Here is a 16907-nt window from a genome sequence, read left to right as displayed (position 1 = left end):
TGAAAGTACTACGGTGCCCAGCGCTATGTGGGAGTGGTCGATGTTTTTTTTTTTATGTAAGTGGGTAACCTTAGTATTTTCCTAATGGCAACCTTCTTGTTAAAAATATGCAGGAACACATCGTCATCACGCGGCACGGTGGTGTAGTGGTTAGCGCTGTCGCCTCACAGCAAGAAGGTCCTGGGTTCGAGCCCCATGGCCGGCGAGGGCCTTTCTGTGCGGAGTTTGCATGTTCTCCCCGTGTCCGCGTGGGTTTCCTCCGGGTGCTCCGGTTTCCCCCACAGTCCAAAGACATGCAGGTTAGGTTAACTGGTGACTCTAAATTGACTGTAGGTGTGAATGTGAGTGTGAATGGTTGTCTGTGTCTATGTGTCAGCCCTGTGATGACCTGGCGACTTGTCCAGGGTGTACCCCGCCTTTCGCCCGTAGTCAGCTGGGATAGGCTCCAGCTTGCCTGCGACCCTGTAGAAGGATAAAGCGGCTAGAGATAATGAGATGAGATGAGACATCGTCATCACCATTGGTGCTACAGCAACGGTAGATGGGGCACCACTGTTTTTTTTTTTTTCCTTATTGAGTTTTAATCAATTTTTTTTTGTTGGTTTAATACTCTGGGCAATTAGGAAACTGAGCTTTGGTGATCCTGTGTGTCGTGACTAGGTATTAGGTTTGTGCATTTAAAGTGTGCAGCCTATGGGCTGTAGTTCCATCCTTTTAGTAGTATTTAGGCTACCGTTGGGGGAAACCAAATTAAGTATTTTTAGAGTAGTACGTGTGTGCAGGTGTGTGTTGTGTTACCATTTAACAAATTAGACTGTGCCCACGTGACAGTAACTTTTTTTTTCTTTTTTTGGGTTTGTGGTTTTTGTATTTTTTGTTTATTTTTTTTCTTGTGCCTTGTTGATTAATACGTTTGCTGTGTATTGTCTTTTGGTTTTCCTCTCATGAACACCTATACTATTTATACCATACATTATTTATTTTTGCTATTTGCACATTCCTGTTGCCAATAGGCACATTGTCACCTTATCCTCTGTCTATGTGGCTGAGAGCCTAGTGCCCATGAGTAGTCCTGTTTTAAATTAAAAAGAGAAATTAAAAGAAAATAAAAGCTTTTTATATGACTATATGACAGTTGTATTTCAGTTATTTATGTTGAACTGTTGTGGGGAAGTAAATCCAGGTGCCTTATTGTAGGGTACTCTCATCCTTGAAACAGAGTGGCGTAGTCACTTTTGTTATAGCAGTGGCCACATTTGGCGTAGTCAGCAGGATAGCTGAGTGCAACTGTCATGAAGTTTCAGAGTTAAGTTGGTTTTGTATGTATTTTTTTTTTGGGAGAAAAACAGTGGTTGCCTCCAGTCAACGAAAGGCCCTCTAAGTGACCAGCCCTGCAGACGACCAGCCCTCTAGACGAACGGCAAGGTTAAAAAGATCTGCTTTTTCTGCTAAGCTGAAATTTTGTGCCTCTGAACTAGTGCTTTTTTGTTTTGTTTTTTTGTTTAATTGTTGGTGGTAATCAGTCATGAGTAATAGTGATACAGAAGTGAACCCTGATGAACATCTTAGACTTTTAAATGAACGCATTCAACAGCTGCAGGCTGATAATGACCGCTTGCATGCTACTTTTGGTCAGGCTGGTATTTCCGGGGCTGGTATTTCTGATGCTTATGCTAGCTCTAGTGGGAATGATGGGGGTGGTTCTTCAGGGGCTGGTATTGCTAATGTATCTCATAGATCTGAACATTACATATATTTGCCAAGGGAGAGAAAATGTCCTAGGTTTTCTGGGAAAGACACAGACACTCTGCCAGTAGAGGAGTGGGTGGAGGAGGCCCGTAGATCTCTGGAAGTACGACACATGTCCCGGGCAGAGCAGGCTTTGTTTTTGTATGACCTCTTAGATGGCGAAGCAAAAAATGAGATAAAGTTCCGCCCTTCCATAGAGCGAAATGATCCAGACAGAATATTTCAAGTTTTGACTGATACCTATGGATGTTCTAAATCGTTTATTTCTCTCCAAAAGCAGTTTTTCCAGCATAAACAATTAGAGGGGGAGTCCATTCGTGAGTTTTCTCATGCCTTGCTAGGCTTTCAAGAGGATTGTGCTGAGGAGGGTTCAATAGAGGACTGGGTGCAAGAACACCAAGAACGCCTCTGGGTGGCGTATGATCTCGCAGGGCGCCACCTGGAAGAGGCTGCAGTCAAAAGAGCGGTCCAACAGCCCCAGGCCAATGCCGAGTTTCTTCCTCCTGGAACAGTTGTTTATCGACGCAATTATGTGCAAGGCCGCAATAAGATCCAGGACGTATGGGGTCCAGTTAAATATAAAGTGGTGAGGTGCTTAGATGATGAGGGAAGAGTCTATGCCATCAGTCCCTTAGATGGTGAGGGACCAGTGAAGAACATCCATCGGACGGAGTTACGGGTCTCCCCAACTGACTTTTGTCCTGAATCGGAGGCGGACCCAAGTGCGATAGAAATGCACACCGAGCCAGGTGTGTCCAACCAGGAAGTCGACTCCGAAGAGGATACGGAGTTGTTGCTCATCGCAACATTGCCTCAAGGTCAGGGGTCTGTTGAGCCCAGTGTCCCAAACCTTGTGACAAGGACCAACCCCTTCAGGATGGATGGCAACCTAGGAGGCCCTATCCTACAACAGGACACGTCACCTGCCCTCAGCACAGGCCAGCCCAGTGAGCCCTTGCAGATCCCAGTCTTGTTGCCACAGACTTTAGGGAGACGGCCTGTGGGGAGTGACATCCCAGTCGAGGCCATTCTTCAACGGTTGTCCAGAGCACAACGGGGCCATCACTCTAACCCCCATCGATTACCATGGTCTGTGACTGCAGTGGGGATTGGGGAGGAGTTAAGGGCGGCAGCTCACCCGTTGGGGGGGGGAAATCTTAGACTCCTGTAGTTGTAGTGGGTCAGTATAGAGAGGGTGGGTCACCGGGATGGTTCCCTTCCGATGTGGGGGTGAATGTAGCCTATGGGAGCACTGCACTTTTATTTTGATACGGCAGCTGGCCCCTTGTTTTCCCTGTTGGTCTCACGTAGAGTTTAAAATGTCACGTCTTTAGCTCACCTGGGAAGAGATGCCGAGTTGATGCTGAGCACCTGCGGTGGTATATGTTGTGTCTCCTCTCCGTGGTTGTTATTTTTGTCTTTTTTTACAAAGAAGTTGGTGGTGTGAGCCCAGCTGGTTGTGTGTGTAGTGACTTCAGTGCCTGGACAAGCAAACGGAAGGTAAAGTTGCGTCTGTTTGCATTCGGTCCATGCATTTGTTTCATGTAAATGTTTGCAAGTTTATTGACCTCGCTTAATTTAATCACAGTATTGCCAGTGGCCTACAGCTGGAAGCCTGTGTGTGGGTAACAGCTCATGCGATTTGACGAGCAAACGGAAGGTAACGTCATGTCTGACTTTAGCCAAATTTAAACAATGTTTTCTTGTTGTTGATTTTAATTTATTATTGAATTTATCACAGTATTACTGATGGGGTGGACCTAGCTGGAACCTGACCTTCTATGAGTAAAATTCGTTTGTGTAGCTGTCCAAGCGGGAGGTAATTTTGCCTTTGTTTTGTAATATATCTCGTGAAAGTACTACGGTGCCCAGCGCTATGCGGGAGTGGTCGATGTTTTTTTTTTTTTTTTATGTAAGTGGGTAACCATAGTATTTTCCTAATGGCAACCTTCTTGTTAAAAATATGCAGGAACACATCGTCATCACGGGCGGCACGGTGGTGTAGTGGTTAGCGTTGTCGCCTCACAGCAAGAAGGTCCTGGGTTCGAGCCCCGGGGCCGGCGAGGGCCTTTCTGTGTGGAGTTTGCATGTTCTCCCCGTGTCCGCGTGGGTTTCCTCCGGGTGCTCTGGTTTCCCCCAAAGACATGCAGGTTAGGTTAACCGGTGACTCTAAATTGACCGTAGGTGTGAGTGTGAATGGTTGTCTGTGTCTATGTGTCAGCCCTGTGATGACCTGGCGACTTGTCCAGGGTGTACCCCGCCTTTCGCCCATAGTCGGCTGGGATAGGCTCCAGCTTGCCTGCGACCCTGTAAAAGGATAAAGCGGCTAGAGATAATGAGATGAGATGAGACATCGTCATCACCATTGGTGCAACGGTAGATGGGGCACCACTGTTTTTTTTTTTTTTTTCCTTATTGAGTTTTAATCAATTTTTTTTTGTTGGTTTAATACTCTGGGCAATTAGGAAACTGAGCTTTGGTGATCCTGTGTGTCGTGACTAGGTATTAGGTTTGTGCATTTAAAGTGTGCAGCCTATGGGCTGTAGTTCCATCCTTTTAGTAGTATTTAGGCTACCGTTGGGGGAAACCAAATTAAGTATTTTTAGAGTAGTATGTGTGTGCAGGTGTGTGTGTGTTGTGTTACCATTTAACAAATTAGACTGTGCCCACGTGGCAGTAACTTTTTTTTCTTTTTTTGGGTTTGTGGTTTTGTATTTTTTGTTTATTTTTTTCTTGTGCCTTGTTGATTAATACGTTTGCTGTGTATTGTCTTTTGGTTTTCCTCTCATGAACACCTATACTATTTATACCATACATTATTTATTTTTGCTATTTGCACATTCCTGTTGCCAATAGGCACATTGTCACCTTATCCTCTGTCTATGTGGCTGAGAGCCTAGTGCCCATGAGTAGTCCTGTTTTAAATTAAAAAGAGAAATTAAAAGAAAATAAAAGCTTTTTATATGACTATATGACAGTTGTATTTCAGTTATTTATGTTGAACTGTTGTGGGGAAGTAAATCCAGGTGCCTTATTGTAGGGTACTCTCATCCTTGAAACTGAGAGTGGTGTAGTCACTTTTGTTATAGCAGTGGCCACATTAAGATGAAAGTAGACAGCAGAGTCCTGGCCTGAGGAACTGGCTCTCCTGTGTTGAGCCATATGCCTGTGGAGCGGTTGTTTAGTTTTCCCAATATATGAGTCCGTGCATTCCTCACTGCACTGAATTGCATACACTACAGTACGTTGTCCTGTTTGTCTTTGGGTATTCTGTCCTTAGGGTGGACCAGTTTCTGCTTCAGGGTGTTACTGGGTCTGAAATGTACCGGAATGTTGTGTTTGTAGAAGATCCTCCTGAGTTTCTCAGATAGACCAGAAATGTAGGCAATGACAATGTTCTTGCGTTTGTTCCTGTTATCCTCCTTGTCCGTTATGTTCCTTTTTCTACTCTTGAAGAAAGACCAGTTGGGATACCCGCAGTTCTGAAGTGCTTTCTTGATGTGATTCTGCTCCTTCTCTTTTCCCTCTACCATTGTAGGGATGTTCTGAGCCCTGTGTTGCAAGGTCCTAATGACCCCCAATTTGTGTTCCAGTGAGTGGTGAGAGTCGAAGAGTAGGTACTGGTCTGTGTGTGTGGGTTTCCAGTAGACCTCGATGCTAAGGCTTCTGTCTTGTCTAATGTGTACATCACAATCCAAGACGGCTAGATTATTCCCACTGATGTCCTCCCGAGTGAAATTGATGTTGATATCCACTGCATTGATGTGCTTAGAGAAGGCTTCCACTTCATGGGTTTTGATTTTAACCCAGGTGTCATCCACATATCTGAACCAGTGGCTGGGAGCAAATCCTGAAAAAGTGGTCAAAGCTTTATGTTCCACTTCCTCCATGTAAAGATTGGCCACAATAGGGGACACCAGTGAGCCCATGGCGCATCCATGCTTCTGTCTGTAGAAACTTTCATTAAACTGGAAATAAGTGGTAGTCAAGCAGGGTGCAAATCTGGTCCGTGGTGAGGTTTGTTCTATCCAGTAAGGTGTTGTCTTGAAGGAGTCATTGTCTAACAGACGCAACTGCTTCTGTGGTGGGAATGCAGGTGAAAAGAGAAGTGACATCGTAAGAAACCATGGTTTCATCTAAGTCTAGTTTGAGGTCTGCAACTTTAGTAGCAAAATCTTGGGAGTTTTTGATGTGATGTAGCATATTCCCAACAAGAGGAGCCAGGATAGTGGCTAGGTGTTTGGCAATGTTATAGGTGACCGAGTTTATACTGCTGATGATAGGTCTGAGTGGAGCTCCTTCCTTGTGAATCTTGGAGTTCGTATATGAGAGGAACGGCTTCCCCAGGGTACAATCTGTAGTACAGAGATCGGTTGATGGCTTGGTCCTTTTCTAGTTGTTGCAGGCAGATAACAACTTTCTTTTTGTAACAACTGGTGGGGTCCCGCCTTAAGGTTTCATAGGTGGTTGTGTCGCTGAGGAGACTGGTCATCTTTGAGTGGTAGTCTGCTGTGTTTAGCACCACTGTGCATCTCCCTTTGTCAGCAGGAAGGATGGTGATGTCCTGGTCTCTTTGAAGCAATGTAAGAGCCCTCCTTTCTTGGCTGGTGAGGTTGGAGGGGGGTGCTTTTGCACTGGACAGAGCAGCTGATATCTTCAGTCTAAGTTGTTCTGCCTCTGTGTTGGTCAGATTGTTGTTTCTGATGGCTGACTCTGTGGCTGTGATGAGATCTACCACTGGTATCCGCTCTGGTGAAACTGCAAAGTTAAGTCCCTTGGATAAAACATCTTTCTCTGGTTGGGTGAGTACCCTGTCGGATAAGTTCTTCACCCATTTCTCTTCTATGTCTGGTTGTGTAGCCTGGTCAGATTTCTTCCTCCAAGTCAGAACTTCTGTCTTACTGGAGGAGGTGGTTTTAGACAGCAATGTTTGAAATTTGCGCATCTGTCGTTCCTTGCCTTTGGTATGTTGTGAAATCTGTGCCTTCTCTGTGAAATCAGAGACTTGTTCCAAAACTTCACTGGGAAGAAGTACTGTCAACTCTTCAAACATCAGTTCAGTTTTGTTCTGGAGAGCATCGATGGTGAAATGTATTTGTCTCACTCTCTCATTGAGAAGCTGCTTCTGGGCTTTCTGGAGGATTATTTCAGCTCTGTGTCCTTTGACCATTGAATGCAGGCGTAGGCTACTGGGGATAATGTTGGATTGTCGGCATCTCAGGTTGAAACGCAGGTGGTTCCTGTAGTCTGCCAGTTTTCTGGAAGTCCTCTCATACTCCTGCACCAGTCAAAGGGTTCTCATCCCAAAGTGCATGTAAACATGTCTGTGAAGATTCTCAGTCATCCAGGTCATAGTAACTGTGGGTGGTAAAAGAGAGCAACTGGACTTGCTTGAAGATTCTTGAAGATGTTTCACCTCTCATCCGAAAGGCTTCTTCAGTTCTGTCTGACTAGTAGGGAGTATCAGTTATTTATCCTCTCATGGATGAAAAGCTCATCTAAGGTGTCGTTGAGTCATCCTGTTGGTGTGGGTCAATGGGGGCTGGATGTGAACGGCCTCGAGAGTCGTTAGGCTGATCAATGGATTGATCAATGGATCAATGGATGGTTGGCCTGAGTCTGGTTGGTTCTGGAGGTCTGGATGAGGGTCTTCCTGACCTTGCTCCAGGTCTTGTGACACCGTCTCACATATTGGTTGACTGAGGGCACCCCCGCGTCCTCCTCCTGGTCCGGGAACAGAGGTGGCTGGAACCCGAATTGGCACTGGAATAGCGACAGCTTGGTGGCCGATGACTGCAGGGTGTTGTGGGTGTACTCTGCCCATGGCAGCCAGGTGCTCCACGATGTCGGGTTATCCATAGCCAGGCCTCGCAGGGTGGTATGTGTTCCATAGGTCCAACTTGGTGAAGACGGTGGCGCCTTGGAGCAGGTCGAATGCTGTGGACATCAGCGGAAGGGGATATCGGTTGCGCACAGTGATCTTGTTCAGGCCCCTGTAGTCAATACATGATCGGAGCCCCCCATCCTTCTTGCCGACAAAGAAGAAGCCGGCACCAGCAGGTGAGGTGGAGGGTCGAATGAACCCAGAGACCAGGGCATCTTTGAGGTATTCCTCCATGGCCTTGCGTTCTGGCTGAGAGAGGGAAAACAGTCTGCCACGAGGAGGGGTAGTCCCAGGGAGCAAGTCGATGGCACAGTCGTAGGCCCGGTGCGGAGGAAGAACGGCGGCCCTGCTTTTGCTGAATACCTCCTTCAAATCCCAGTACTCTGTGGGAACTTGAGAGAGCTCGGTGAGATCAGGGGGCTCGGCAGGAGACACAGGAGAGCTAGAGAGCAGACAAGAGGCATGGCACGTAGGGCCCCATTCCACAACCTGGCTTGTTACCCAGTCTATGCGAGGGTTGTGGCGGGTAAGCCAAGGAAGGCCTAGAATCACTGGGAACTCAGGTGAAGGAATCAGGTGCAGGGATATTTCTTCCTTGTGACTTTGAGACTGGAGGAAGACTGGAGAAGTAACTTGGGTGACTCTTCCATCACCTAATGCTTGGCCATCGAAGGCAGACACAGACAGTGGGACTTCAAGAGGCGCAGTCAGGACATTGATGCTTTGGGCGAAGTGGATATCCATAAAGTTTCCAGCCGCCCCTGAGTCTAACAAGGCTTGACAAGAGTGGACGGACTCACACCAGGAGATGGAGACCGGGATGTAGATTCCTTGGCCAGGGAGTCCGGGAGAGAGGGTAGGCCCCATCACAACCCTCCCTTGGCTGGACAGGGCGGTCCTTTTCCCAAGAGCTCGGGCCATGATGCTCGGAAGTGACCAGGCTTGCCACAGTAGATGCAGCACTTGTCCCTCCTTCTGCGCTCCCTCTCGGCTACGGAGAGACGAGTATGGCCAACTTGCATGGGCTCTGGACAGTCACTGGAGGAGGTAGACGGGCTCCATGTAGAGGCAGTGAGGCCGGGGAGACTCAGGACTAGGCGGCATTCTCTAATCCTGTTGTCCAGACGAATAGCATGTGAGATCAGAGTTTCGAGGTCACTTGGGCATCCAATAGAGGCCAGGCCGTCTTTGATGGGGTCAGACAAACCATGGTGAAAGGCTGAAACTAGAGCAGCCTCATTCCATCCGCTGACTGCTGTGAGCGTCCGGAATGATATGGCGTAGTCTGCGATGCTTCCTCCTTGCCGGATGGACATGAGCTTTCTGGCTGCGTCAGTACTGATGTCCGCCTGGTCGAAGACCCGAAGCATCTCTTCAGTAAACAGTTCAAAATCAGAGCACTCGGGTCCCCGTCTCTGCCAGATAGCTGTTGCCCAAGCTCGTGCCTTACCAGCTAACAAGGTTATCACAAAGGCGATCTTGCGGCGATCCGTAGTGTAGGTGGTAGGCTGGAGCTCAAAGGTGAGTTGGCACTGGGTAAGGAACTCCCGGCACTCACCGTGCTTGCCGTCATACCTCTGTGGTGCAGGAAGGCTGGGTTCGCGAGGTGAAGTAGACAGTGTGGCGGGAGGCACTGGAGCAGGAACAGGAGCTGGATCATGATGAGGAGATGCAGGCAGAGGTGTCAGCTGTGCCAGGGTTTTCCCAATTTGCTGAAGCAGTACCTCGTGGCGAGCAAGGGCCTCACGTTAGCTTGTGAGCGTTTGTCCATGGTCGCTCCGAAGCGTGTCAAAGCTGCCATAATTCCCTGAAGGTTGTGTTGTGTCTCCAACTAGTCGCAGGCTGTCGCATCCCAGTGAGATACTGGCTTAACCACTACACCACCATGCCACCCTGTTGAAACATTTCATTTCATATATTTTTTTCAGCCATTTTTGGTGTACAGCATTTTTTTTACATGTGCCTCAGACTTTTGCACAGTGCTGTGTGTGTGTGTGTATATATGTGTGTATATATGTGTGTGTGTATATATATATATCCACTCAGAAATGTATTTAAAAATAAAGGTTCTGCGTATCTACTTTAAGTGGCCTGTCTTCTTCTTTTGGCTGCTCCCGATTAGGGGTCGCCACAGCGGATCTTTCGTCTCCATTGCTGCCTGTCTTCTGCATCCTTCTCTACCACACCTGCCACTTTCATGTCCTCTCTCACCACATCCATGTATCTCCCCTTTGGCCTTCCTCATTTTCATTTGCCTGGCAGCTCCATCCTCAACATTCTCCTTCCAACATGCTCTGCATCTCTTCTCAGGATGTGCCCATACCATCTCAGTCTCATCTCTCTTAGCTTAATTCCCAAGCTCTCCACATGTGCTGTCCCTCTGATGTGCTCGTTCCTTATCCTGTCCAACCTCTCATCGCAAACCTTAATATCCTCAACTCCGCCACCTCCAACTTTGCCTTCTGTCTCTTCGTTAAGGGTATGGTCTCCAATCCATACATCCAGGGTGCGATTTGTAGGGGGGGATGGGAGGGATTTTTCTCCTTCTGGTTTTCCTATCCCTACCTCTGCTAAATTATTTTTATCTTCGGTGGGGACACGGACTATCCCCCTTGATAGCGATGAATGCAACTTAACTGATGCTACTTAAAATCTAACGATCTTCAAACATGCAGCCCATACATCAGAGTAGGCTACTGACAGATTGTGCATCTACACTTAATGTTTCTGAACGTCACCAGACACAATATAAACATTGCAACATTTTAATGTGGGAACTTGGCCGAGAGCGGTAGTGAAAACAGGGCTGAGAAAATGAAACGTATTCAGAGCAGCATATCGTTATATTTTACAGGACCCGCAAATAAAACAACTAGATTAATGCCTGAGAGTGATAGCGCAAGAAATGATGTTGCGATGGAGGTTAGCGCTCATGTACAGGTTGACTCCCAGCCTCACGATGAAGAAAGAAACTCCAAGGTAGACCTACTTGCTAGCGATTCATCTGAGACATGTGGGAGGAGGGTGCATTGAGCCGGCGCACTTTGCTAAATGGAGAGAGGGTCGTGAGTGGCTTGCTGTCAGCACAGACGGGTCAGTCAAGTGCCAAGCTTGTTCCGACGTAAAAGATTTAGGGCCACATACACAGGAAAGACTTCATATCGACTCTGCCTTCATTAATGGCATAAAAGCCAAAACCGCAAAGAAATTAAATGACAAGATTAGCAAGCACGGAAAGTGTCAGAGCCACATCAAATGCATTGAAGTTTTACAAAAAAGACAAGAGACCGCAATTGAGAAGGCAGCTGAGAACAGTGCAGCTCTGTGGCGAAAACATCATGAACAGTGTTTAAAAACTACAGAGTACTGCTTTCGCACAGCTTATATGATCCGCTACACTGACCTCTCATTCAAAATGCAGCCACACCTGGTCGAACTGCAACAACTCAATGGTGTTAACCTTGGCAACATGCTGCATTCTGACAAGGCATGCCGGAATATGCTGGTGTTTATTGCAGAGAAAATGTCAGTGCTTCTCATCTCATCTCATTATCTCTAGCCACTTTATCCTGTTCTACAGGGTCGCTGGCAAGCTGGAGCCCATCCCAGCTGACTACGGGCGAAAGGCGGGGTACACCCTGGACAAGTCGCCAGGTCATCACAGGGCTGACACATAGACACAGACAACCATTCACACTCACATTCACACCTACGCTCAATTTAGAGTCACCAGTTAACCTAACCTGCGTGTCTTTGGACTGTGGGGGAAACCGGAGCACCCGGAGAAAACCCACGCGGACATGGGGAGAACATGCAAACTCCACACAGAAAGGCCCTCGCTGGTCACGGGGCTCGAACCCGGACCTTCTTGCTGTGAGGCGATAGCGCTAACCACTACACTACCGTGCCGCCCGTCAGTGCTTCTAGTGGACTTTATTAAAAACTCACCCGACAAGCTCAGCATTCTCATTGATGAGAGCACAACCGTTTCAAATAAAACGTGTCTGATCATTTACATCAGAATTCCCTTTGAAGGGGAGTGTTGCAATTTTTTCTTTCAGCTTGCTGAATTACAGTCGTGCACTGGATCGGCGATATGTAACACTCTGAAGCAGGGCATCTCAAAAGACATGTTGCGCTCCAGACTAATTGGTTTTGCGACGGATGGGGCCGGCGCTATGTTGGGTCAATACAGAGGGGTCGCCACACTCCTACGTGAGGAGATTAACGCTAACCTGATCGTCATTCACTGCGTGAATCACAAACTAGAACTTGCCGTTCATGACACTGTAAAACAAATAACAGTTGCAAGTCATTTTCAAGCCCTGTGATGACCTGGCGACTTGTCCAGGGTGTACCCCGCCTCTCGCCCGTAGTCAGCTGGGATAGGCTCCAACTTGCCTGCGACCCTGTAGAAGGATAAAGCGGCTAGAGATGATGAGATGAGAAGTCATTTTCAGATGTTCACTGACTCCCTGTACGCCTTTTTCTCTCAAAGTCCAAAGAATATGCGAGAGCTGGAGCTTGCCGCCTCCAATTTGGAGATGCAAGCTCACAGGATAGGATGGGTATTTGACGTGCGCTGGCTATCCTCATCATGTACATCTGTGACGGCCCTTTGGGAAAGCTACCCAGCCCTGGTCAAACTCTTTGCAGCACTGGCCAAAGACAAATCATGACCCTCCAAAGATAGAGCCAAATGTCAGGGAATTCATTCTAAGATGATCCAGTGGCTTTTTGTGGTGGAGATGGCATTAGTGAAAGACGCACTCGAAACTCTTCAGGCCTTGTCCCTCTTTCTTCGGAGAAGAGATGCCACAGCTGTCACTGCCAATACTGAGGTGGACATTGCCGTGCGGACATTGAGGTCTATGAGGAAGGTCGATGGAGTGAATATAAGATGTCTGAAGGAAGAATTGGGCAGTATGCAAACATTCAAGGGGGTTAATGTGTCTCAGCCAAGTGACGGAGAACGAAAAAAGTTTTCATCTCCTTGGCAGACAACATTCAGAGCAGGCTCGATGACGAGGGAAATTTTTCTGCGGCGGCAGTGCTGAACCCGTCAAACTGGCCCTCCGATGAAGATGAACGGATGCTATATGGGGACGACAAACTTCTGACAATTCATAAAACCCTTGCTATAGCAGGCACAAATATGCCCACACTCCTCAAAGAATTTCAAGAGTTGAAATGTAACGGTGTCACAGGGGAGACTTTGAAAAAAGTGCTCACCACGGTCTCCATGCTCCCTGCGTCAACTGCTGAGTGCGAGCATGGGTTTAGTGCGATGAACCACATCCTCACGGACGAAAGAAACAGAATGCACGTCTCCACGTTGAATAGCCTACTGTTCATTGGTGTTAATGATCCAGAGGTTGCCTTCTTTCCTGTGCACAAATTTGCAGAAATGTGGATAAAAGAGGGCCGAAATGCTGCAGACAATGCCCCGACAGGAAAACCGAAAAAGCCACCACAAATTCGTCACCAGAGCAGACTGTTTACTTAGTCTAGTTTGTCAAACCTGTTCCTGAGTGTTGACATCACGTTGTGCTAGCTTATTTGGGAAATTATTTTGAGTGTTTGATTGAAGTTCAGATGAAAATGTTTTGCCACGTTGGGATAGATTAATCCACGGACCTGAAAAAGGGCCTGCCTACTTTTTGTGAGTTTTTTTTTCCGTATAGCATCGCAGTCAACATGGTGAAAATTAAAAGTAAAACGTTGCTGCAGATACAATCTGAAGTAATATTGTGGACCTATTTAGGCAAGTTAAAAAATCTAATGTTCATTTGAATAATAAAAAAAATCATCCCCCCTTCTGGTTTTTTGACAAATCGCACCCTGCATACATACATCACAGCTCGTCTCGCTACTGTCTTATACAACTTACCTTTCACTTTTGCTGGGACTTTCCTATCACAAATGACTCCCGAAATCCTTCTCCAACTGCTCCACCCTGCTTGCACTCTCTCTCACCTCACTATCGCAGCCCCCATTTTCCTGCATAGTTGACCCCAGGTACTTGAATTCACCAACTTTCTTTACGTCTACTCCTTGCATCTTCACTACACTCTCATATATATATATATATATATATATATATATATATATATATATATATATATATATAGTACCAGTCAAAAGTTTGGAAACACCTTCAAATTTGATGTTTTTATTTTTTAATTTTTTCCCTACATTGTAGAACAATACTGAACTCATCAAAACTATGAAATAACATATGGAACATATGGAATTATATGGTAAACAAAAGAAGTGTTAAAAAAAACAATGTTTCATCCTTTAGATTCTTCAAAGTCATCACTATTTACCTTGATAACAGCTTTGCACACTATTGGCATTATCTGAACCAGCTTCATCAGGTAGTCACCCGGAATGCTTCTCAATTAACAGGTGTGTCTTGTCAAAAATGGAATTTCTTGCCTTCTTAATGCATTTGACACCATCAACCAGTAAAGAGTAAATAATAAAAATACAGTAAATAGCCCTGTTCGGCAACTGTAGTAATCTATATCATGTCAAGAACCACTCAACTAAGTAAAGAGAAATAACAGTCAGTCATTATTTTTAAGACACAAAGTGTCTTTTAGTTAATTAAAATAAAGAAAAAACATCGAATTTGAAGGTGTTTCCAAACTTTTGACTGGTACTGTAAGTTTCATGCACACTTTTTATTTCCACACAGATGCTCTAATAATGAACTGTGGGTGGTAAAAGAGAGCAACTGGACTTGCTTGAAGATTCTTGAAGACGTTTCACCTCTCATCCGAAAGGCTTCTTCAGTTCTGTCTGACTAGTAGGGAGTATCAGGTATTTATCCTCTCATGGATGAAAAGCAATCCTAAGGTGTCGTTGAGCCATCCAGTTGGTGTGGGTCACTGGGTGCTGGGTGTGAACGGCCTCGGGAGATCAATGGATTGCTGGTTCTCTCTGTCCTCCTGTGAGTCACTGAAAACAGGACACTCATTTCAGGATTGCAACGTACGCATTTTAGCCAGAGAGGATCGTTGGTATGAGCGAGGAGTTAAAGAAGCCATTTTTGTCAACCTGGAACAGCCATCACTGAACAGAGGTGGTGGTCTAATGGCCCTTTTCCACTACCCTTTTTCAGCTCACTTCAGATTGCTTCAGCTCACTTCAGCCCGACACGGCTCGCATTTCGACTATCTAAGGCTACGTTTACATTACGTCGAATCAGCGGATCATCAGATTAATGTTCTTAAAATGATTTGCGTTTACACTAAAACCGTTAGCCGTGCACACAGCAACACCAATACGCGGATACGCTCGGCTCCGCAGGCATCCTGCGCTCCAAATCACTCCGCCCTGAACAGCGAGTGCCCTCTGGAGGGTGCGCACTCCGGCCCTGCGCAGCTCACAGAGCGCGCGAGTGAAGTGAACAAGCCACGATTCGGGACTGAGCCGCTGTGTGTGTGATCCCAGCGCATATCACTTATTACTTGCAAGTGGAAGGATGGCAAGCCTAAAGACAATCATAACTACACAATGGGCAGTATTTGCATCAGTATTTGCAGTATTTTCATACTTTTATACTCTTTAATGAAAGGTGATACAAGGCGGAAGTCTGCGCCGTTTTTCAGCAGTCACGTCACATGACCAACGCCAGCGAATCAGGAAGGTGGATGTCACAGTGACGTTGTCCAATGAGACGCCAGCTAGAGCTCAGCACAGCGTATTCGCGTATTCTCAATGTTTACACAGCACCGGAGCTGATACGATCTAGATTGAATACGTGGACGCTGGCGGATTCCCGTTTCCCCGCTTTTTCAGGGGGGTTAATGTAAACGGACAGTGCATCCGCGAAGAAAACGAGACAGATACGGTCTAGTGTAAACGTAGCCTAAGGCTACGTTTACATTACGTCGAATCAGCGGATCATCAGATTAACGTTCTTAAAACAATTCGCGTTTACACTAAAACCGTTAGCCGTGCACACAGCAACGCCAATACGTGGATACGCTCGGCTCCGCAGGCATCCTGCGCTCCAAATCACTCCGCCCTGAACAGCGAGTGCCCTCTGGAGGGTGCGCACTCCGGCCCTGCGCAGCTCACACAGCGCGCGAGTGAAGTGCACAAGCCACGATTCGGGACTGAGCCGCTGTGTGTGATCCCAGCGCATATCACTTACTACTTGCAAGTGGAAGGATGGCAAGCCTAAAGACAATCATAACTACACAATGGGCAGTATTTGCATCAGTATTTGCAGTATTTTCATACTTTTATACTCTTTAATGAAAGGTGATACAAGGCGGAAGTCCGCGCCGTTTTTCAGCAGTCGCGTCACATGACCAACGCCAGCGAATCAGGAAGGTGGATGTCACAGTGACGTTGTCCAATGAGACGCCAGCTAGAGCTCAGCACAGCGTATCCGCGTATTTTGAATGTTTACACAGCACCGGAGCTGACACGATCTGGATTGAATACGTGGACCCTGGCGGATTCCCGTTTCCAGGCGTTTCCAGGCGATTTAATGTAAACGGACAGTGCATCCGCGAAGAAAACAAGACAGATACGGTCTAGTGTAAACGTAGCCTAAGAACAGCACGACTCAGCTCGCTTCAGCCCTGCTCAGCCCCCAAAACTCGCACGGTTTTGGAGTAGGGCTGAAGCGAGCCAAACCGAGCTGAGTGAGGCTAGGGGCGTGAGCAGACACTCCCCTGTGCACTGATTGGTGAGGAGGAGTGTCCTCACATGCCCACACACGCCCCGCGAGCACGCTGGGATCTGTAAACACCGTAAACCCGGAAGAAGAAGAATTACGAATTACGAGAATTATGAAGCCTTATGCGCCTCGCCTCATCTATACGCTCTTGCCAGTATCTGTTGGCGTTGTCGGTGACAACAAGCCACAGCACCAAGACCAGCAACACTAACGGCTCCATGTCCTCCATGTTTATTGTTTACTCTCCGGGTTGTGAGACTACCGCTTAAAAGCTCACTGATGTCACTGTTTGCGCCGCCTAACGACATCACCTGACGTCCACCCACTTTCGCTAACTCCACCCAATGTGTCCACCCACTTCCAGCCAGCACGGTTCAGTGCGGTTGTAGTCGAAATGCAACGCCAACAGCGCCGCTCAGCTCGACTCAGCCCAACTCAGCACGGCACGGCTCAGCCCGACTCAGCCGCGTTGGTAGTGGAAAAGCGGCATTAGACATCATTTATCAGCCACCTACAATGCAGTCCTTGGCACACTTCCCAGACAACTGAATGCACACCAAAACCCAGCTGTTT

Source organism: Neoarius graeffei, chromosome 17 (assembly GCF_027579695.1).
Source record: "Neoarius graeffei isolate fNeoGra1 chromosome 17, fNeoGra1.pri, whole genome shotgun sequence".
Lineage (NCBI taxonomy): Eukaryota > Metazoa > Chordata > Actinopteri > Siluriformes > Ariidae > Neoarius > Neoarius graeffei.
This window is presented reverse-complemented; position numbering follows the sequence as displayed.